The sequence below is a fragment of the Carcharhinus amblyrhynchos genome, chromosome 8 (genome assembly GCF_965287045.1).
Source record: "Carcharhinus amblyrhynchos chromosome 8, sCarAmb.v2.hapA, whole genome shotgun sequence".
Lineage (NCBI taxonomy): Eukaryota > Metazoa > Chordata > Chondrichthyes > Carcharhiniformes > Carcharhinidae > Carcharhinus > Carcharhinus amblyrhynchos.
Window position 1 is genome coordinate 65,930,070 of NC_137331.1, and position 24,958 is coordinate 65,955,027.

The window sequence follows — 24,958 nt, forward strand, 5'->3', positions numbered from 1 at the left end:
TGATAAGGTTCACCATGGAAGGCTTCTGCAGAAAATGCAGATGTATGGGATTGAGGGTGATTTAGGTAATTGGATCAGGAATTGGCTAGCAGATAGGAGACAGAGGGTGGTGGTTGATGGTAAGTATTCGTCATGGAGTTCAGTTACAAGTGGTGTGCCTCAGGGATCTGTTTTGGGGCCACTGCTGTTTGTAATTTTTATAAATGATCTGGATGAGGGTATAGTTGGGTGGATTAGTAAATTTGCTGATGACACCAAAGTCGGAGGTGTGGTAGATAGTGAGGAAGGGTGTCATAGTTTACAGGGAGACTTGGACAAGTTGCAGAGCTGGGCCGAGAGGTGGCGGATGGAGTTTAATGCGGAAAAGTGTGAGGTAAGTAACTTTGGCAGGAATAACAGATGTGTAGAGTATAGGGCTAACGGTAGGACTCTGAATAGTGTGGATGAACAGAGGGATCTAGGTGTATGTGTACATAGATCCCTGAAAGTTGGGAATCAAGTAGATAGGGTTGTTAGGAAGGCATACGGTGTCTTGGCGTTTATTGGGAGGGGGATTGAATTTAGGAGCCGTAGCGTCATGTTGCAACTGTACAAAACGCTGGTGCGGCCGCACTTGGAGTATTGTGTGCAGTTCTGGTCCCCACATTATAGGAAGGATGTGGAGGCTTGGAGAGGGTGCAGAGGAGGTTTACCAGGATGTTGCCTGGTATGGAGGGAAGGTCTTATGAGGAGAGACTGAGGGATTTGAGGTTGTTTTCATTAGAAAGAAGGCGGCTAAGAGGGGACCTTATTGAAACATATAAGATGATTAGAGGTTTAGATAGGGTGGACAGTGATAGCCTTTTTCCTCGGATGGAGAAAGCTAGCACGAGGGGGCATAGCTTTAAATTAAGGGGTGGTAGTTCTAGGACTGATGTCAGGGGTAGGTTCTTTACCCAGAGGGTGGTGAGGGATTGGAATGCCCTGCCTGCTGCAGTTGTAAATGCGCCTAGTTTGGGGGCGTTTAAGAGATCCGTGGATAGGTTTATGGATGGAAAGGGATTGGTTTAGGTTAAAGGGTCATTGCTTTTTAACTGGTTGGCGCAACATCATGGGCCGAAGGGCCTGTTCTGCGCTGTAATGTTCTATGTTCTATGTTCTATATGATTAAATTTCTAAGTCAGGATGTTCAAGCCTTTGGGATAACAGTTGATGTGCAAAATACAAAGATGATCAGAGAATTTCCACACCCAGGCCTCTACTTTCTCAGAAGACTAAAGAAATTCGGCATGTCAGCTACGATTCTTACCAACTTTTACAGATGCACCGTAGAAAGTACTTTTTCTGGTTGTACCATAGCTTGGTATGGCTCCTACTCTGCCTAAGACCGCAAGGAACTACAAAAGGTAGTAAATGTAGTCCAATTCATCATGCAAACCAGCCTCCCAGCCCTTGACTCTGTATACACTTCCTTTGCCTCAGCAAAGCAGCCAACATAATTAAGGACCCCTTGCACTCTGGACATTCTCACTTCCACCTTCTTCCTTCAGGAAAAAGATACAAAAGTCGGAGGTCATATACCAACCGACTCAAGAACAGCTTCTTCCCTGCTGCTGTCACACTTTTGAATGGACCTACCTTGTATTAAGCTAATTTTTCTCTACACCCTAGCTATGACTGTAACACTACATTCTGCACACTCTTGTTTCCTTCTCAGTGAATAGGAGGCTTTGTCTGTATGGCTTGCAAGAGACAATACTTTTCACTGTTTGTTAATACATGTAACACAAACTGATGTTTTGTTAAGGATATACATCACCCATTACTCAAAACTGACCGGCTACCTAAGAAGTTGCAGGAGGTAAAACACACACAGCAGCAAGATGACATATGTGTCCAGATAAGAAAATAGTATCTGGAAGAATGGCCAGACAATGCCCCTAATAATCCAGTACTATGGCAGCACTATTCAAATGGGAATGTGAGCAGCCTGAAGAGGATGGAATGAATGGAGCTGAAGATTTATTGATCTGAGGAGTCCTGTGAGGAAAATGGCTCATTTCAGGGAATGGCAACAGGAAGTTGTCTGCCACTCACCTTGCCATTGCCACCTGAGGTCCTGGATCTCAGGTGGTACTGCCTCCAGATTGGAGGAAGCAGTCTTTTGCTGCTGACTTCGTTGGTCAATTCCATCCATGCTTGCTTGGTTAGGGAAGTGGTACTTATCCTTTAGCCCTTAATAAAGCTCATTTCACTGCATTCCTTCAGATCCTGCAGCAGAACCTCCAGGTAAGTGACCGGAGTGTTGGTGAGTTTTCTTATCAATGCCATGGTTCTTTTGATTGGAAATCCTTCATTTGACAGAATGAGAACCTCATCCTGCCCATCCTTCCTAATTGGACAGGGAGCCCAGAGACGGGAGGACAATGGTTGCTCTGGTAAAGAGCGATTGCTAGGTACACAGTTCAGAGACTTGTTCAGGGACTTTAAAATGGTTTCACTGTTCTGGTGGAGATTAAGGTGGGACAATTCTGCCCTGATTGTCTAGGGAATAGGCAATGAGAAACATCAATGGATTATGACAACTAATCTGAATGAGCATGTGGGTGAACCTATTCACAAAATAAACAAAAACAAGTAAAAATAAAGTAAACCAACTTAACATTCAAAATTTTTTGATAATCTTCAGTTCTGTTTCTCTCAATAACTGTATTTCTAATGTATAAAGTTTCAAATGATATCAATTCTTCAAGCTGCAGAATAGAATTTTCACCCAGATCCTCCCGAACCACCCTCTGTAACTATAATAGAAGATCAGTGGAAACCCAGAGAAATGGCTGTGGAGGCTGTAACTATTACTTCTTTGTGGCTTCTTCTGCAATACCAATAATGAAGATCAGAATTTCTTTCAAAGAATTAAGTATGTAAACTTAAACATAATGGTTAAACTTATCCATAATTTTTCCACCTCCCTTACTTACTTAAAGTTTCTTTTTCACGGCCTCAACCCCCAATTTCAAATGTTTGGATTTATGATTGAAAATTTTATCCCCACAATAATTGAAAGGAGCTTAAAACCACATTTGTTAATACTGGCCATTTTCAGTTTGCATTGTTTCCTGTGATACATTCATGGTTTGATCTCTATATTTAGACGCATGTATTGATATAGAAGGGTGTGCCCCCACATCCCCTGAGAATTTGTGAGCTTTGTTGGTTTTTGTGGAAAAGCTTTGCAGTTTCACATTTGGAATAGTAGCTCCTTTTTAACTTTGAGTTGCTTGTGCAAAACAACATTTATGAATAATGCACCTGTGATTAACACCACCTAGTACCTTTGTTGCACCAAAATAAATGTAATTGTTTTAATATCTAGAAAGTGATTATTTTTCTCAACCAAACAATTGAAAACATCAGTTTATTTTACTCTATGATTTAAACTCAGTTTGAAGACGAGTTAGATAACAGCCCTATCAGGAGAAATTTACGTTAGTCATGTAATCTCCTATTGTTAAACTGTTGGGTTTTCCTGAAACAATCAGCTTCTGCAGCTGGTGTAAAAGCCACCTCCTTTGAAGAACAAAAAAATGTCAATTTTTTCAAAAATTTATCCTGCCGTTTTTAAAAACATTTCCTTGCCTCCCTCCCTTTATCTCTTGAAGATTCAGCGTGTTGCTGTGCGTGATTCCTGGATTAAAACCAGATATCTAGCACTGTATCCTGGTAGCAAACAATAACATGATGTCACAATAATAGCAGCTTTAACATAAAAAAAAGCTTTTGTGTTTCATGGGGGTAGGGGGAGTAACGTTGGACAGGAGAACATTTGGAAAAGTTATACATACTTACACTACTTACACTGTCGTATAAAATCAAATGAACAGTCAAAAGTTTGGTTCAGTGCCTAATCTGGCTGTAATTATTTTTATTCAGTCTATTTGCTTTGACATGAACTGTGAAGAACTGCAATTCCTGATTGAAAAATCAATGTTGATAAAAAAATAAAGTCAACTATTCTTCAGTTTTTGATTGATTAGAACACTCTGCATGATCACCTTGAAAAAAATCAGAAACAATCAATCAAGTTCATTAGTCAAGAAAAGATATGTCCCATTATGGATTCACGTGGTCTGGCTCAATATGTCACCTGCTGAGAAGAAAATCTCATGAAGCAGATTGACCCCAACCTTGTAAATTCTGCATTAACCTCTTAGTCCCACAGGTCAGCTCAGCTAACAGGCCTGTTCTACTCACTATTAAAAACAGAGAAACTCACGCAGTGGGCCTAATCGCACGAGAACAATCAGGAGGCAAAATTGGCCCTCACCTTTGTTAAATAGGCAGACTGCCAGCACTAGGCGAGCTGTTGATTGGCAGGTTGCCTGATCGGGTGCTTGAATGTCAAATGGCTCAAGTATGATTTTAAGGCAGTTCATACTTTGGCTGCAAGCAACTGGAAGGCAATTCTGAACATGGAAGACCAAGGAGAAACTTCAAAGAGAACCCCCACCACCAACATCCCCAGCCCCCTCACACTGCCAACCTCACACTGTTTCTCAGATGTATCACTGGAAATCCTGATGGAAAAGATTGGCTGTCGGAGGAAGTGGGAAACGTATGCTGACAAGCCATTCAGCACCAGTAATCATAAGTATCAGATAGGGTTGATGCCAGTAGCATCGACCTCAGAACATGGCTGCAATGCTTGTCGGCAGACTATAACAAACACTCTTCCTTCTTTGTTGTAGGGTAAACTGGTGAACAATAATCAAGACAAAATAAGAGCAAATGAGGAGGATGTTATTTACCCATATTGTAGGATTAGGTCATGTTGGGGCATGGCAAGTGGTGAAGCTGGAAGATGGATTCCACAGTGTTTTTGTCTATTTTAAACTCTGTCATTTTTCACTGAAAAATCTCACTCTCACACACAATGCACAACAAATTCAGCTTAATTCAGCAGCTGCCTGTACACCGAGCAACTTTACATCCTCAGTGATTTAAACTCAACTCACCTTACATTCTCTCCTGAATTCCTGCTCTCCACTCCTTCCATAAATTCTTTCTCCATATAAGTGATCCTACTCGCATTCAAAGTCTGAGATCAAGAATGACTGGATGCATAATTTAGAAATCTCTGAGCCAAGATAGGTCCCCTATCATGTTTCTGACTGTCAGTCTGTCCATAGGCCCATTTGCATCTTCTGGCTCCTTCCCCTATCATTAGTCAATTTATAAGAACATAAGAACATAAGAAATAGGAGCAGGAGTAGGCCATCTAGCCTTTCGAGCCTGCCCCGCCATTCAGTAAGATCATGGCTGATCTGTCGTGGCTCAGTTCCACATTCCCGCCCTCTCCCCATAACCCTTAATCCCCTCGCTTATCAAAAACCCATCAACCCGCGTCTTAAAAATATTTAGCGAGGCAGCATCCACCATCTCAACGGGCAGAGAATTCCAGAGATTCACCACCCTTTGAGTGAAGAAGTTCCTCCTCAACTCCGTTCTAAACCGCCCCCCCTTTATCTTGAGGCTGTGCCCCCTAGTCCTACTGTCCTTTCTGAGTGGGAAGAGTCTCTCCACCTCTATCCTATCCATCCCATTCATCATCTTATATGTCTCAATGAGATCTCCCCTCATTCTTCTAAACTCTAACGAGTACAAGCCTAGTTTATTCAGCCTCTCCTCATAGCTCAACCCCCTCAACTCCGGTATCAGCCTAGTAAACCTCCTCTGCACTCCCTCCAAGGCCAAAATATCCTTGTGTAAGTGCGGCGACCAAAACTGCACACAGTACTCCAGCTGCGGCCTCACCAATGCCCTATACAGCTGCAGCAAGACCTCCCTACTTTTATATTCAATCCCCCTCGCTATGAAGGCCAGCATCCCATTAGCCATTATGTTATGTGTTTGTGTTGAAATATTTAAGATTAATTCTTCTGCCTCTTAAACTTAATGGACAGGAAATCATAAGCTGGGTATGCGCATTTCTGATATAAGGTGCAGGGCAGCAGGAAAGGACTGGAATATTTACTTTTGCACACAATTAGTCAGTTTGCGGGCATGCATTCTTTAATAAAAATGTTTTTCCACACTCACAAAACAGCTTTTGCATCAATTCTTCTGTTCATTTTTCAAATAATGGTCTAGGTATTCGTTGTTCTTTTCACATTCTCTCCATTTCTGATCAGTTCAGATGATGGACAATTTGTTCCTAAACTTCTGTTATTGCTAAGCTTTAATTAACCTCCACAGAACCAGCATTGTGAATCCTGTAACATTGCTCACTGACCTTTTAGTCCAGGGACACAACCTTTTTCTTTCATCTACCATGTTCTAGAGAATATGGCTGGAGATTCAGAAATGCAAAACAGAGCAAGTCTCCTTGAATTCCAAAGTTTGAGGGTAGGAAGCAATAAGTGGCCATGTTGGGAGTACCACTGCACCATATCAACAAACTACATTATTTGATCAACTGCACATCTCCTTAGTCCATGGTAAGTGAAAAGAATTATTATTTGACCTAGACAGCAAAACGATCCAGATCACTGATTGTTTCACACCTATTCGTAATTTTGTTTTCATGATTTGCCATCCTTATTGAAAATTCTTTATATGCTACTGCTCTTTATACAACTATTAGCAAATGGTGATTTCTATTATTACTAATTAAATAGATAAAATGTGATCAGCAGTATTCGTGGCATCTTGGAGATCTTGTTTCAATAAATCATGTTCTTGCTAAGTGAAGTTGGTGAAATCTGTATGACACTTTCTGCAAAAACTCTGTCTTTATAATCTCAGGAGTAGGAATTTATTCTTGAACTTCACCCAAAAGAATCCTTAGCATAGGAAGAAAACTCCCAAAACTGCAAATCCATAATTTCCTCAGTTTGACGGCAAAATGGTGAAAATCAATTAACAGAGGTAGATACCACTGAACGCAAAGGAGTAACCTTGTATTTTGTGAAGAATTTAATGAACATTGAGATAATTTAATGAACATGGAAAGTAACATTTGGTACTAATCCACATCATTAATATCAGTTCATCACACACAGATGTTGCACTTCACTTAAAAAAAATCACTGTAGTAAGCAGAAACAGCTGCATGGTAAACTAATCTTGTAATGCCCTAATGTTGCAGAACAAAGCTGGTGAAACATTAGGACCCATTTCTAACAGAATGTAAACTTAATCCAGGATTAAAAATCAGCCTTTAATGTTAATTTTTTGATTAAACAAAACTGTTTATTGAGCTCTCCAATTCAAGACTTTTTAGCTGAACAAAGGATCTTCTGCTTTCTGTGTCTAAGACAGCTAGTGTATCTGCTCCTCCATAATCATCAAAACTGCTTTGTTATCTATCCTCCTTATCAGAAATTATTTCACCTCACTGTCTCAAAACCCACATGTGCAAGCAACTCAGGATCTTTCCTTTCAAATAAAATCTCTCAACTGAAATACTTCGGGCAGAATTTTTTAAACTGCCAAGGAAAGGTGGGTGTGGGCAAGAGGTTGCAGCCCCTAAAAGAGGCATCCAGTTGGAACCCGTTATGACCCTGCCCAACTCAGAGTTTAAACCAGGCAGGATTGCAGGCACCTCCTGAGGAGGTGTTGGTAAATAATTAAAATATTCAGAGAGATAATTCTCTCTGGGTTTAACCTAGCTTTTTGGCTTGATCAGTCACTTCACGTTTCCCAAGATGACTGCAACTCATCAAGGCTAACCTGGCCAGATTGCAGTTTCTTCAGACTAATTGACAGACTGGGAAGTCTTCAAAGAGTGAAACTGAATAGCTACTAGGTGAAAGGCACTTCTTCTGTAAATGTGTTTACAGCAGAATTCCAATATCCTGAAAAATCAGTTCATCTGCCTTAGACTTCACTCACCTTGATCTATGTTACCCTGCTCTTAGCATTTGCTGTGGCATGGGTGCAGTTTACGCAGCCCTACCTTGGACTTCTAAGAGAAACAGGAGAAGGGGCAATGCCACCATCAGGAATAACCTCAGCAGCTGCAGCCATTGCAGCAACTGCCTTCTCCTCAGCCACACGCTGCTCTATGTGACAGAGGGGTTGGACAAAGCTTGAAGCAGACTGCCGAGAGACTACAGAATAAGGACTAGCTCCGTCGAGATGTGTAAACACATGTGCCTCGGGAGACTCAATCTTTCACAGAAAGTCACCGCTGACATCTGCAGTCTCCTGGAACAAGGCCTTCTTCCCAATAGACCATGTCGGCGTGCATTATCAATGGCAGCATGCAAATAAAATTTCATTAGATTTTTAAAATTTACTGAACCGCAGTATTTAGGAATTGTGGCATATATTTATACCTTACTTACACGTCTCTTCATTCCAGTGGAAGTAAATAAATAAATGGGCACATTATCTTCATGTTACAAAGTAAAACTGTTTACTTTTCACAACTTTCAATTCACTGGGCAGCATGGTGGCACAGCGGTTAGCACTGCTGCCTCACAGTGCCAGGGACCTGGGTTCAATTCCGGCCTCAGATCACTAGCTATGTGGAGTTTGCACATTCTCCCCATGTCTGCGTGGGTTTCCTCCAGGTGCTCTGGTTTCCTCCCACAGTCCAAAGATGAGTGAGTTAGGTTGATTGGCCATGATAAATTGTCCCTAGTGTCAGGGTAAAGAGGTTGGGTCGCAGGAATGGGGCCTGGGTGGAATTGTGGTCAGTGCAGACTCGATGGACCAAATGGCTTCCTTCTACACTGTAGGGATTTTATGAAATTTCAATAATATTGCACAGCGTAAGGAATTAAAACAAAATTAAAGTAAAATTTATTTCTGTAACTGATCACAAATGAATAATCTTATTTAACAGCAACTTACATTTATGTAATGCCTTTAATACAGTGAACCATCTCACATGGCAGAATTCTCCCATCTGGGGGTTAAGTCCTGTGGTGGGGGCAGGAAAATGGAGTGTTTCCTACTGCAGAGACTGATGTCAAAATGTGCCAAATCTCCCCACTCCCCCCCCAACCTCACTAATTACATAAACAGGTGTTTTGTGCTGCATTCTGCAGAAGGGCAGGTCTGGATGATGGAAAGTCCATCATCCTAACCAGATGCCAGGCTAAAAAGACACCCAACATCACTGACTGGCTATTGAAAAAAGAAGGTAGACTTCCTGCAGATGAAGTTAGATCTCTGGAAGCACCCTGAGGCTGGAAGATGAACTTCATGAGATTGAAGGACCGTAGAATCCCTACAGTACAGAAGGAGGCCATTCGGCCTATCAAGCCTGCACCAACAACAATCCCACCCAAGCCCTATCCCTGGAATCCAACATATTTACCCTACTAATCTCCCTGACAATTTAGCATGCCAACCAACCTAACCTGCACATCTTTGGCGTGTGGGAGGAAACCGGAGAACCCGGAGGAAACCCAAGCAGACACAGGAAGAACGTGCAAACTCTACAGTGACCCAAGGCAGAATTGAACTCGGGTCCTGGTGCTGTGAAGCTAACCACTGAGCTACTCCAGGAATTTCCAGAAATGTTCTGAGGCTGGTAGATGGTCACTCTCCAAGATACCAAATCTGGAAGATTCACCTGCAGATGCTCCCTTGACCCACTGCTGTAGTATTCCCAGATTCAGGATTGCCATTGGTCTCCACCTGAAATCCCAACATTGTTGAGGAAAATCCAACATCTGCATACCACGTTGTTCCAATGTATTCTGCACTTGTCTGTTTCCCTGCTTGCACTGCGAAGAATTGGACATGGGTAATCTGACATTTATCTGCACCCTATTAGCAGGATGCAAATAAAGTTCATACAGGTGTCCAGTGGGTTTCCAGATCAGCCATGGGGGGCACCAGCGGCATAAAACCAATTTTTGGGCCTCCTGCCTTATTCTCTGCCCCACACCCACTATTGAACCTGCTGGTAGATCCTTGGGAGAGTTCAACTGACAGATGTGAAATCAGACAAAACCACACTCCGGTGCCTGTTCAGGTCAATGCACCTAACCCGCACATCTTTAGTGTGGGAGGAAACTCGTGCACCCGGAGGAAACACATGCAGACACGGGGAAGATGTGCAAACTCCACACAGGTAGTGATCCAAGCCAGGAATCGAACCCAGGTCCCTGGCACTGTGAGGCAGCAGTGCTAACCATTGTGCCACCATTCCGCCCCTAGTCTAAATTGAAAACAGAAAATGCTGGAAAAACTCAATATGTCTGACAGCATCTATTGAGAGAGAAACAGAGTCAGTAGTGGAAATTTTCCAGCTGTTTATGCCAATGGAATCTTCCAGCCCTACTGATGGCGCACCCCTGCCACAGGTTCCCGAGCGGCGAGAGGTGCATTTGACAGGAAACCCTATTGACAACAACAGGAACAGAGACCCTGCAGTTCGTAGGCCACTTCCACCGCTGCGAGACTCAAGATTGTGTGGAAAATCCCGTGTAATGTTTCGAGTCTGTATGACTCTTCTCCAGAGCTGAAGAGACATAGGATGGGATTTTACGGCCTTACTTGTCCCACCCGAGGTCAACTGACTTTCCTGTGCTCTATCCCTCACCCACTCCAATTACCGTGGCAGGCAGGCTGGTAAAATTCTAGACATTGTATATTATGGAAAATAACTAGATATTTAGTCAAAAAGCTGGGCATGATCTTACTGCCCGTTCACGCCCCACTCCTGGTGCAGAGAGGACAGAGAATTTGGCACCCAGCCAAATCTCCATTCACTGCAGCAGGACCAGAAAATCCCACCGGCATGAACGGCCTTAAGATTCTGGCCCTGGGCTTTAAGGAATATTTTAAAGGAGGAGAAGGAGATAGAAAGATGGAGAGGCTTAGGAATGAAACTTGTGAGCTTGAGGCCTTGGTGGCTGAAGACACATTCACCAGTAATGATGTAGTTGAAGTGATGAATGCACAATGTACAAAAAAATACAGGAACAGGAGTAAGCCATTGAGAAAATCAGTTAGATCATAGCTGATCTGTTTCTCAACTCTATCCACCCACTTTAGTTGCATAATTTTTAATACCCTACCTAAGAAAAATCTATCAATCGCAGTTTTGAAATTTTCAGTTAGCTTAACCTCAACAGCTTTTTGGAGGAGCAGGCTTCAGATCAACATGACCTATGATGAATTGTTTTCCTGACACCACTCTGGAATGGCTCAACTCTAAGTTCAAGGTTAAATGCCTTTGCTCTATTTCTAATACCAGATTTAATTGTTTCTCACTGTCCAGCCTAACAACTCATTTAAACAGCTCAAGGATCTCAACTAGATCACCCCTTAACATTCTTTTGATGGGAACACAAACCTAGTCTGTGCAGCCCTGGTCTCATTCTGGTAAATCAATGCTGCATTCTCTCCAGGCTAATGTATCCTTCCTGTGGTGCAGTGCCCAGAACTGAATGCAGTGCTCTAAATGGAGACTAACCATAGCTTGATACAACTGACAGAACTTCCATCCTTTTATATTCTGGCCACTTAAATAAAGGCTGACATTCCATCAGCCTTTTTCATAACTACTCTACAGTGCATGACATAATGTATTAGAGCATGATACTTTGATTCTCAAGCTTGGTTTGAGTTCAACTCAGCTTGATTGGATAAAAAAAATCTTCAAACTGCTGGAAGAGTTCAGAATGAAATAGGTTTAGACAATTTGAACTAACTTCTCAGAGGGTACAGGTCCATAGGATTAAATTACCTATAATTTGGCACTCAGGTTCAAGCATATCTGGTGCATTCAACAGAAATTTCACATTGGTGCAGCAGAGGATGCCTTACTGAAGGTAGAATTATAGCACATGGTTGGGCAGTACAGAAAGGACTTCACCCAATACTGAACCCACGATGTACCTGACTTATGATTATTTGACGTTGTCGATGAGCATATTAATATATGATGTGGAGATGCCAGCATTCGACTGAGGTAAACACAGTAAGAAGTCTCACAACACTAGGTTAAAGTCCAACAGGTTTATTTGGTAGCAAGTGCCACTAGTTTTTGGAGTGCTGCCCCTTCATCAGCTGAAATCCCACTCACCTGATGCTTCAAAAGTTAGTGGCTTGTGCTATCAAATAAACCTGTTGGACTTTAACTTGGTGTTGTGAGACTTCTTACTCTCTTTAATGTGTCAACCATGGCTCAGTTGGTAGCACTCCTGGCTCAGAATCTCAAGGTTCTGGGTTTAAGTCCCATTTTAGGGCTGGAGCACAAACAAAACACATCAAGGCTAGTGTTCCAGTAAAGTACTAAGACAGTCCTGCACTGTGAGATGCTAAGGCAACACCCAGACTGCCCTCTCAGGTGGGTGTAAAAGATTTCATATAGCACTGCTTGGAGAAGAATAGAGAAATTATCTCTGATATCTCAGCCAAAATTCATTCCTTAACCAACATTATAAAACGAATTGTCTACCTAGTCCTACTCCCCTGCCTTATCCCGTAACCTTACACTCTTCCTTTTGAGATGGTAATCCAATTCCCATCCGAATATGTTGATTGAACCTGCCTCCACTTCCCTCTCAGGGAGTTCACTGCAGACTCCAACCACCCTCTGGGTAAAAAAAATGTTTCCTCACATTATTTTTACTTCTGCCAATTATTTTGAATATACGCCCTCCAGTTCTCAATGCGTTCTTAAGAGGGAACAGTTTCTCATTATTTACCTTATCCATACCACTCAAGATTTTAAGTATCTCTTTCAAATCTTCTCTTAGCCTTCTTTTCTCCAAGGAAACCTGTCTCAGTGCCTCCAATCTATTCTTATAGCTACATGGAATCATTTATGCGAATCTCCTCTGTACTCTCTCCAATGGCTTCACATCCTTCATCAAATATGGCACCCAGTGCAGGACACAACTCTCCAAATGAGGCCTTATTAGCGTCATATACAAGTACAACATCACTTCTTTACCCAACACCCCTATTGTTAAAGCCTAAAGTACCATATGCTTTATTAATTGTGTGATGATACTGTGCCTTTAAGAAATGTTTTATAACGATGTTTCTGTGCAGGTTGCTTGCAGCAGTCCCTTCCATTTTATTGGTGCCATTCTGTCTACAACCGACATCCTGCATTGTTACTGCAGCAGTATAATTGCTTCTAATTGCTAGAATGTTGATTTTAATCTGAACTAATTCTGTTATGCTGTTTTGGTGTTCCCCTGGGATTCTGCAGAATGGGGTTTGATTGACAAGTTTGGTCATGTGACTTGGTTGAAGCTAGGCTTACACAGAATATTCAAGCTTAGGTGCTGCTTTTGAATTGAGAGAGCAGAGCCTCTCTTTTCCTCCCCCTAAAGTCTGGAAGATGCTAGAGACTTACTTTTACTTCTGAGGTTTTGCTGTTTTGAGGATACATTCTTTTCTGAAAGCTGCTGTCTGGATCTGTGTCCAGAAGTATTAAAGAGTTGAAATCTAGCATCATGTAAACATCTTTGGTTTCTGTGCTGGAGTACTGTGTGCAGTTTTGGGCGCCGCACCTGCGCAAGGATATTTTGGCCCTGGAGGGAGTGCAGAGGAGGTTTACTAGGCTGATACCGGAGTTGAGGGGATTGAGCTATGAGGAGAGGCTGAATAAACTAGGCTTGTACTCGTTAGAGTTTAGAAGAATGAGGGGAGATCTCATTGAGACGTATAAGATGATGAATGGGATGGATAGGATAGAGGTGGAGAGACTCTTCCCGCTCAAAAAAGACAGTAGGACTAGGGGGCACAGCCTCAAGATAAAGGGGAGGCGGTTTAGAACGGAGTTGAGGAGGAACTTCTTCACTCAAAGGGTGGTGAATCTCTGGAATTCTCTGCCCGTTGAAGTGGTGGAGGCTGCCTCGCTAAATATTTTTAAGATGCGGGTTGATGGGTTTTTGATAAGAGAGGGGATTAAGGGTTATGGGGAGAGGGCGGGAAAGTGGAACTGAGCCACGACAGATCAGCCATGATCTTATTGAATGGCGGGGCAGGCTCGAAGGGCTAGATGGCCTACTCCTGCTCCTATTTCTTATGTTCTTATGTTCTTATGTTCTTAAGTGGTTCTACAGAAAGGATTTATTTCTATGGGGGATATTGCTGAATTGAAACAATAGTGATAGTTAACTGTTAAGAACGGTATTGTCATGTTTACGTCTCATAATTGGTAAAAGTTATGGTAATTCCTTTTGTTACATAAAGTTTGTTTTGATAAAAGCTTCCTCGTAGGTCACTTGAATAATACCTGGAGTGAAACACCTTATGCTCACGTTAATTCCAAAATCAAGTGTAAAAGTTAGAGTCTAGGCTAACTTCATAACATATCTTGATGTTTCTGATCTGGTCCTTAACTGATTTCTCAACATGCTTTGCCATATCCATTGTAACTGCTTCAGTAGAAGCATTATGCGGATCAAATCTTTGAAATGAAGAAAATCTTCTCAGATTGAAAATGAAAATATTATTTTTATGTCTGGATAGACAATTGATTCATCTAAAATTGTGTTCAATGTAAGTAAAGAAACTGCCAAACTGATATATGGTCTTGAAAAAATAAGAAAGAAACACATGGTGGAAGTAGGAAAGATTGTACCATTTCCGGGCATCCAGTAATGAGCAGTTTAAGGGTGAACAAAAAGTACAAATTGATAGAGTCGAGCATGGCTTCAAAAAGTGATTTGGGAATAATGGGTTTTGATTCATTAAACACTGGCAGCAGAACTGGTGAAAGATGGAAGTGTTCTGTTGGGATGGGCTTGACTTATACCAGCCTGGTATCAAAGTCCTGCTGAATCATTTAACCAGGGCTGAAAATAAAGCCTTAACTAAAAGACAGGAGTCAGGTGAAGGGAAAAGTCAAGGCAATAGAGCATTTGGAGGAAAACAGCAATGTGGGAGAGGGAGGGACAACAAATATATTAAATGAAGAGTAGCTTTGTACCCCAGAATGTGTAGTTCCCAAATTTGATAACCTTGCAATCATGGGCAGAATCTATAGCTTCAACCAACCCCTTCTCCCACCCCTCACTTGCCAATCGGGAAGATGGCGGGCATTTGATTGGACGGGTGGTGGGTTTGTGATGAAGCCATCGCCACATTCACCATTCCCTTGATCAACTTCCTCTGATCAAATTTAGGGTGGGAAGGGTGGAGGGTAACCCTCCACCTGGGAGCTCAATTGAGACCTTTAACAATAAATTAAGGGTCACTTAAGGTCATCATCCCACTGCTGCTGATATTCAACCTTGCCATTTGGGGAGGCTGCCTAGCAAACCCTGTTGGGTTTATTATTAGTCTACCAGAGGAAACCCCTCACTGACAGGGAATCTGTGCCCGATTGACGGTCCCAGCATCAGATGGCGGGGTGGGGGGGCGAGAGGGCGTGGTGAGCACTGAAAGCCACACCTCAGCCCTTGCATCTAGACCCAGTCCACCCCTTATCCCTCACTGGCAACCCCTCACAATGATGCTCATCCCACCCATATTGATCTCTATTTTGGATCCAACACTAATCCCTCCTGCAGGCCCAAGTGTAAGACCAGCCAGCGGTGGCTAATTCCAGCACCTCCAGAACTGGAGATCTGCTGCCAGCAACTCTTCAGTATTGGAGGTGCTGGAATTAGATAAGAGTGTAGCATGGGTCTTTATTTCCTACCAGACCAATGACTCAGTTGAGCAAACTGTGCACAGGCAAACCACAGATATAAAAGCCATGATGTCACATAGAATATCATTGAGCAGATCACTGGGGTGCTTAAACAACGGCTCCACCTTGACAGCTGTGGCAGAACTCTGCAATATTCGTTAGAACATATATCATGAATCATCCTGGTTTAATACATCCTGGATTACCTCTTGAAGACACTGCTCTTTGTCACCAGAATACAATGGCCAGTTGACAGAAGGGAATGGCTGACAGCTCATGGGTGCAGAAACTCTACACTGCAAAGGACTTAATGAAGCATGAGGCCTTATGGTGTCCCGTTAAGTGTCTGATTACTTGGTAATTGTGTTGGGCCTCCCAGAGAGAAGCAATGTGGGGCTTCTGCCGCTTCTCCAACTAGTGGGTGAGACCGCCATCATATTCATTAAGTTCCAGCCTATGTCTCTTCAATGATTAGATAATCCCATTTACCTCTATTTGTAATGAATTCATGAATAAAACTACTGTGTTATGGATGCATCCAAATAGAGTCTTTTACCACTACTCTTTGAATGGATGCTATATGCTAATACATTATCACTGTTAAACTCTCAAGAAACACAACAGGTTAGCATACAGGTACAGCAAGGAAGTAAGAAGACAAATGGCATGTTGATCTTTATTGCAACTGGATTGGAATATAAGAACAAGGAAGTCTTGCTACAAAGGAGTTAGCAAAGGAAGACATTGAGCTGTATACAGTTGGAGCTGTTGGTTACAAACTCTTCAAACACATTTTGAGGCTTGATGTACTGTTCAGAAATATTTAATTGCCATGTCAACCTGTGAGTCTGTTTTCTTTTCTGGAGACTGTGCCAGCCTAGCAACATGACCAACTGGGAGACAAAAGACGCTCATGAGTAATTGTTAGTAACAAAATGAGCTGTCTGGCACTGAAGTTTCTCCAGGAAGGTAAATTTGTAGCAGTATATTGGTCACAAGTAGCTACACCATACTTGAGGTATGGTCTGACTAGTCTTTGCTACAGCTTTTCCTTCACTGTAGTCAAAAGTGATTAAAGTTATTTTTTATGAATCTAAGAACTTTGGATGTCTAGGAAGCTGCTTGTTGATTTTGTATGTTCCAATTTAAATTTTTGGATGGGGATTTCTAAATACTGGCATTCTTTAATAATTTCAAGCTGGAAAAATCAGGAATTGTGTATCTGGCTACTGATGGACATTGATGATAGCTGATTTGCAAGATATTGCATTTCTCAATGTCATTCTTAAATGTCATTCCCCATACATTGGCATATTTGACATGATAATTTAGATTTTCATGAAGGCTAACCTCATCTTCTGCTTTAGTAATGGCACTATACATTCAGTTACAAAGAGGCTAACTTATATATGAATGACATTCAGCATGAATAAGGAGAAGAAACAAGTACGGGTGGGCTCAGGGTGACACCATGGGGCAAGCTACTTAACAGCTGTTAGCAATGTGAGGCTTTCTCATTCACTATGACTCTGTTGTAGTTTTGCTCAGTGTTTCCTCAGACACCAAATATGATTATCATAAATGGATTTCACAATAACAAAATGTGTCTCCGTCATTGCAAATACGAATATCAGAAGTTCCGGCCCAAACACAGCTCCAATTATTTTCGAGAAGGTGGGAGTGGGCCTGGGTTGGAATTTGTGTGTGCATGTTCTACAGAGGTAGTTGCCCATATAAATCAGCAGCTGCCTCCACTCCTATGTAATTTTGGTGACCCAGTTGTGTGAAAGATGATATTCGCAGGTTCGAGCTAGGCCCAGATGTTTACTCCCAGGTCATGTAAGCAGAGAAAGGAGAATTCCTCGAATAAGCAATCATCAACATCCATCAGTACCCAGATGCACAATTTCTGATTTGTCCCCCTTGAAGTTACTAAAGAATGCCATTATTTAGGAATCCACATCCAGAGATTCAGATAGGAATGTACAAAATCAACAGGCAGTTTCCAAATTGCTTAGATACACGAAACAGAAATCCCATCACTTGTTGACTACAGTGAAGGAAATGGTGTAGCAAAGACTAGTCAGACCATTACAAATGGCCACCCACCATTCTGATTTTTGTTCCAGGGAGGAGCTGGATTAGAAGTCAGGCCTGCCATGCCCCAGACTCAGTGCGGAAGCTTTCAGGTGCAAACGCGAGATAGGTGGAAAGCCTGCCTCTGTGCTCTTGCATTCCATTGAATTAAACAAAAAAGTGCCATTATTCCCCTATTAATCCAGCAAATGCTCTCCATGCCCCATCCAAGCCAACCTATGCCACCTCATTTCCCCCATAAAGTCCCATAACCCCTTACACCCCATGCTAACTCATGTCCCTCCACCCATCTATGGTTCCTCACCCCCCCATCAATCTCACATACCTGTGGTGCTTTATAATCTCAGTGCCACCACATGCTGAACTATTCCCCCCACCCACCATATTTTGCCCTTACCTACTCCATTCCAACTCACCAAGTATTCTCTGACAGTTCTTTGGCAGCCTTTACAGTATGTTGACAACATTGATAGTTCTTTGATAGTTTGATAGCTCTCAACCACGTACAACCCAGCCCCCTGACCACTGCTCTCACCCCTCCCCTCCCTCTCAGAACCAGGAAAAGGTTCTCCTTGCCCTCACTTTTCATCCCACCAGTCTCAACATTCAAAGGATCATCCTCTGCCAATTCTGCCATCTCCAGCATGATGCCACTACCCAACACACCTTCCCCTCACCCTCCCCACTCCTGTCAGCCTTCCGCAGGGACCTTTCTCTCCAAGACACCCTGGTCCACTCCTCCATCACTTCCAACACCTCATCCCCTGCCCTTGGCATCTACCCATGCAGTCGTAGAAGGTGTAACACCAGCCCATTTATCTTCCCCCCGCTTAGCATTCCAGGTCCTAAAAACTCTTTTCAAGCAGTGCTTCACATGCACCTCCTCCAACCTGATCTGTTACAGTCGCTGTTCCCAATGTGGTCTCCTCTACACCGGAGAGACCAAACATAGACTGGGTGACTGCTTTGCTGAACACCTTTGGTCCATCTGTAAGAAGGACTCAGACCCTCCTTTCACTTGCTACTTCAACATATCAACCTGTTCTCCTGTCCACATGTCTGTCCTTGGCCTTTTCCAATTTTCTAGCAAACCCAATGCAAACTGGATGATCGGCATCAGCACCTCATCTTCTGATTGGGCACTCTACAGCCATCTGGACTGAACACTGAGTTCAACAACTTCAGAGGATGAACTCTCCTCTCCACCTTCACCCCATTCTCATTTATTTTATTCAATTTCATTTAGTCCCATTCATCCATTTTATCATTTTTTAAACTTATTTTTCCACTTCTTCATTCCAGCTCTCTTTCTCTCTACATCCCCCACCGCACCCCCCTCCCCTCCCCACCTTTCAGTACAACTGCCAAATTCCTCAGGCGGACCTTTAACAATCTGTTCTGCTACTCTCACATTCACATAATGGACACTGTTAGCATCTTCTCAGCCTTCTGTATCCTCATTTACATTCCCTTTGTCCAATTTCACACCCCCTCCTCCCACCCCAATAGTTTGAGTCTGTGCTGATTCTCTTCGTTCTTAGCTCTGACATCAAAACCTTGGCTCAATTCATTCCCTACAGATGCTGTCAGACCTGCTGAGATTTTCCAGGATTTTCTGTTCTTGTTTCAGATTCTGGCATCCATGGTATTTTGTTTTTATCTTTGATATTTTTTAACAGCTTCGGCACTTCTTTGATAGTTTGACAGTTCTTTGGCAGCTTTGACAGATCTATGAGGTTGTGCACTTTTCATACACAAGTACGTTTACATTTAACAATCTCCGAAGGGTGTCTTACCTCTCCCAAAATGTGCCTTTTGGATCCCAAAGGATGCTTTAGCTCTTCCAAATGTGTCCTGGAACCATATATTAAAGGATACCTTACCTCTCCAAAGGGGTACCCTGGCGAAACAAAAAAATCTACTATGCTCAGATCAGTTCTTACCCGATCTAATCTGCATAGTGAAGGCTTCTGGTGACCCCTGTGAAAGTAGGAAATGCCATGTTCTCGGTGTCACTTATAATTTCCAGGCTTCTCCACCATTTCACTATGATGGAGTAGCTCGCTATCAGGGTGAAAATCTGGACCCTGGTAGGAGAGGGCTGACCTTTGTGAAGTCTTTTAGAGAGGCAGATTACCCTTTTGCAGAAGGAGAATACACTTTTGGATATGGTCACAGGACGCCTTTGGCTGATGATTGGCGCCTTTTAGAACAGGACAGGCGTTCCATGGGATTGTTACATGAAGGAATGAATGTACCTGAGAAATGCAAAAACTCATGATCTGACAAGCTCATTGGAAATGTCAGAAGTGTAAAAATGATTTGTCAAATGTAACTGTCAACCTTTTCTGGCATTTAAAACTCCTGCCATTTAAATCTTTGAAAAAATTGAGTCTTTAAAAAAGTGTCTGTTATTTCACCCTGTCTGTTAACATAAACCAAAAGATTGTCCTTAATGAATTTGTGCTGCATGAATAGTTCCACAACTTTCCATTATCATTGTAGAGTGCCTTCCATTTCACAATTTAATTGACAGCTCTGAGTGCTTATAGACTCTTTGAAATATGACTATGACTTTCAATACTTGTGTTCATAAGTCAATAAAAACTTGACTGAAAAATTGTTTTTAGAATGTTGTTGTTGAAAGAATGTAAATTGAGTGGGTAGATTTTATGATTGTGTGTCTTTTTTTAAATAGTGAAGTCATCAACAGACGCAATTGAAATAATTTTTTAAAAATCTCAGCAATAGACCCTAATATATGCACATAGTGGATATTGGGTGAGTTGATAGGTAGGTGTAAAGGCAAAGGTTGATGTGTGAGGACATGGATTGGCATAAGTTGGCAGAAATTTGGCATGGGATTACGACGAGGCAAGGGGAAGAAGGGTATAGCTTGACATGGAGTCTATGAGAGGCCATAGGAAGCAGGTAGACAGTCATTGGCTGGCATTGAAGGTATGAACAGCTAATGGGGGTAGAGGAGTGGTATTGATTGGCATTGAGGGAATGAGGGGCATTGAGGGTGGTAGGAGAGATAGATAGCCATGGTTGGGATGACAGGCCAGGGGGAGAAAATAGATTGACATGAAGATCATGAGGGGCCATAGGGGATGAGTAGAGGGAATAGGTTGATATGGAGGAATAAGGAGCTATGGGGCGAGTAGAGGACACAAGGTAATGTGGGTTGCCATGGATGGGGGATTTGTGGGATGGTGAGAAAGTATGAGGTATGAGGACTGTATTTTGTTTTACTGATTTAAACAGTGCCGGTATACAGAGCCTGGCCTTCTGATCCACCAGCCTCTGTACCTGGCAGCCTCCAAACTCATATCAGGGGCAGCAGGCCTGAGTTCCAGAGAACATTGTCACCATGAACCAAAAATCTCAACTACTGGGCCACATTTTCTTGGGTCAGGTTTGTGTAGCCAGGAAAGGTCCCAATCCAGCAATCCTGAACCCCGAAGAGAAAATCCAGGCTCTTGTTTGTCCAGTAGCTTTGCGTACGGTACACTGTCAAAGGCCTTGAAAGAAGTCTAAAATAGCTAAATCTGTGGTGATGTGATTGTCAAGGTTAGAGGTTAGATCATAGATGGAAAGGATGAGCTGTGGTTCTGTGGATCTGGCTTTATGAAAATCATGCTGTTCTTCAATAAGGATTGTCTGCTCTTCAAGATGTCTTTGTAGATATCAATGTGTTCTTGTTCCTCTGAGAGGGAAACCTGTGAAGGAATTTTGTACTCTGGATCCTGCCAAATTTTGACTTCAGGATTAGTATTTATAAGTATAAGCATTAGTGAAGCAAAGTAATAATTTTTGATATGTAAAATGTCAAAGTCAAATCAGACAGGGCGGACTTGGTGAGGGAGGGGCTAGTGGTGGTGATGCAGATCGCGGATTGGTAATAGCAGATTGGTGACTGTCAGTAGTGTAAAGTGGTAGCCTGTTTCCCACAGAATTTCCATTGTCTTAATAAGATCATATGAAGCAAGTGCAGTTTTAATCTGTGGCACATATAGGTTTGTTCAATGTGAATATTTTAATCATTAAAACTAATTTCTAAACATTTTACAGTTGTTACCAATCATGGAATATGCTTGTGATGATATGATAGTTGTAATTCATTAGCAATGACTCAACAACAGTTCTATAAATAAAGCTTGCACTGGGGGCTAGTGGAGGAGTTCCAGTACCATGGAGATTTAATTTGAATGTGTTTGTACGTCATGCTTTTTTTAAAAATAAAATCAGATTGCTAACCTTGGCTCCATGTTGGGTGGGATATGCTGCAAAATGGGCTTTGGTGCAACAGCAATTATGTTTAGTGTTGTTGGTGGCAGAGACTACGAGAGGTTGCGTGGGTTCAGCATGGTTTGGACGGTTGGAGTGATCACAGGGAGACTGAGAAGAGATTAGAGGGAGAGTAGAGATCATCTAAAGGAGGAGGAAACATGTTAAGGGGCAGATGAGGCATCCATGGCCAACGAGGAAAGTCAAGGACAGCATAAAAGCAAAGAAAAAAGCGTACAAAATGGCAAGGATTAGTGGGATGGCAAAGAACACAAGAACATAAGAACATAAGAAATAGGAGCAGGAGTAGGCCATCCAGCCCTTCGAGCCTGCCCCGCCATTCAATAAGATCATGGCTGATCTGCCGTGTCTCAGTTCCACATTCCCGCCCTCTCCCCATAACCCTTAATCCCCTCGCTTATCAAAAACCCATCAACCCGCGTCTTAAAAATATTTAGCAAGGCAGCCTCCACCACCTCAACGGGCAGAGAATTCCAGAGATTCACCACCCTTTGAGTGAAGAAGTTCCTCCTCAACTCCGTTCTAAACCGCCCCCCCTTTATCTTGAGGCTGTGCCCCCTAGTCCTACTGTCCTTTCTGAGCGGGAAGAGCCTCTCCACCTCTATCCTATCCATCCCGTTCATCATCTTATATGTCTCAATGAGATCTCCCCTCATTCTTCTAAACTCTAACGAGTACAAGCCTAGTTTATTCAGCCTCTCCTCATAGCTCAGCCCCCTCAACTCCGGTATCAGCCTAGTAAACCTCCTCTGCACTCCCTCCAAGGCCAAAATATCCTTGCGTAAATGCGGCGACCAAAACTGCACACAGTACTCCAGCTGCGGCCTCACCAGCGCCCTGTACAGTTGCAGCAAGACCTCCCTACTTTTATATTCAATCCCCCTCGCTATGAAGGCCAGCATCCCATTAGCCTTCCTGACCACCTGCTGCGCCTGCAGGCTGGGTTTTTGCGACTCATGCACAAGGACCCCAAGGTCCCTCTGCACCGTCGCCTGCTGCAGTTTTTCGCTCCGTAAGTAATAGTCCTTCCTACCATTCTTCCTACCAAAGTGGGCCACCTCGCACTTGCCAACATTAAATTCCATTTGCCATTTCCTGGCCCATTCGCCCAGCCTATCTAGATCCTTCTGCAGACTCTCCACACCCTCCGCGCAATTTGCCGTTCCACCAATCTTGGTGTCATCAGCAAATTTCGGCACCATACACTCGGTTCCCTCCTCCAGATCATCTATAAGGATTGGGAAGCCTTTAAAAGCAAGCAGAGGACAACTAAAAAAGCAATAAGGGGGGAGAAGATGAAATATGGGTGTGAGCTAGCTAGTAATAAGAGAAATTAGGAGGAGTTTTTTCAATATATAAAGGGCAAGAGAGAGGCATTGGACCATTAGACCACTGGAAAATGAGGCTGGAGAAGTTATAATAGGAAGCAGAGGAACCTTGCATCAGTCTTCATGGAGGAAGAACCAGTGGGATGCCAGAGCTCTGGGAAAGTCAGGGATACACATGAGTGTAGTGGCTATCACTAAGGAGAAGATTGTGGGGAAATTGAAAGGCCTGAAGGTGGATAAGTCACCTGGACCTGATGGTTTACACCCTAGGATCCTAAAAGAGACAGCTGAGGAAACTGTGGAGGCATTGGTATGATCTTTCAGCAATCACTGGAGGCAGGGAGGACTGAAAAGTAGCGAATGTAACACTGCTATTTAAGAAGAAAGGGAGACAGCAGATGGGAAATTATAGGCCGGTTAGCCTGACTTTGGTCATTGGCAAGATTTTAGAGTCCATTATTAAAGGTGCGATTGCAGAGTACTTGGAAATGCATGATAAAAGTAGGATTACGTCAGCACAGCTTTGTCAAGAAGAGGTCATGTCTGACAGATTTGTTAGAGTTCTTTGAGAAGGTAACAAGGAAGTTAGATAAACGAGGACCAGTGAATGTGATTTACTTAGATTTCCAGAAGGCCTTTGACAAGGTGCCGCATAGGAAACTGTGAAATAAGTTAAGTGCCCATGGTGTTAAGGGTAAGATTGTGGTATGGATAGAGGATTGGTTGACTGGCAGAAGGCAGAGAGTGGGGATAAAAGGGCCCTTCTCAGTATGGCAGCTGGTGACTAGGGTGTGCCTCAGGGATCAGTGCTGGGACCACAACTTTTCACAATATACATTAGTGATTTGGAGGAAGGAACTGAAGGCACTGTTGCTGAGTTTGTAGATGGTACAAGGATATTTAGAGAGACACGTAGCATTGAGGAAGCTGGGGAGGGGGGGTGCAGAAGGACTTGGGCAGGTTAGAAGAGTGGGCAAAGAAGTAGCAGATGGAATACAATGTGGAAAAGTGTGAGATTATGCACTTTGGAAGGAGGAATGAAGGGAGAGACTATTTTCTAAATAGAGAAAATGCTTAGGAAATCAGAAACACGAAGGGACTTGTGAGTCATAGTTCAAGGTTCCCTTAAGGTTAACATGCAGGTTCAATCATAGGAAGGCAAATGCAATGTTAGCATTCATGTCAAGAGGGCTAGAATACAAGAGCAGGGATGTACTTCTGAGGCTGTATAAGGCTCTGGTCAGACCCCATTTGGCATATTATGAGCAATTTTGGGTCCCATATCTAAGGAAGGATGTGCTGGCCTTGGAAAGGGTCCAGAGGAGATTCACAAGAATGATCCCTGGAATGAAGAGCTTGTCTTATAAGGAACAGTTGAGGGCTCTGGGTCTGTACTCATTGGAGTTTAGAAGGATGAGTGGGGGTGGGGCGGGGTGGTTCTTCTTGAAACTTTCAGGATACTGTAAGGCCTGGATAGAATGGATATGGAAAAGATGTTTCCACTGGTAGGAAAAACTAGAGTCATAAGGCACAACCTCAGGCTAAAGGGACGATCCTTTAAAACAGAGATGAGGAAGAATTTCTTCAGCCAGAGAGTGGCGAATCTGTGGAACTCTTTGTCACT

The 24,958-nt window shown here is 42.8% G+C and overlaps 1 protein-coding gene across 7 annotated transcripts in view; it reads right to left on the reverse strand.

Moving 5' to 3' along the window:
- The window catches only part of xkr4 (XK related 4), a 251,394-nt gene that overhangs the window by 112,857 nt on the left and 113,579 nt on the right, over window positions 1-24,958 (reverse strand). The gene's annotated exons all lie outside the window — the stretch shown is intronic.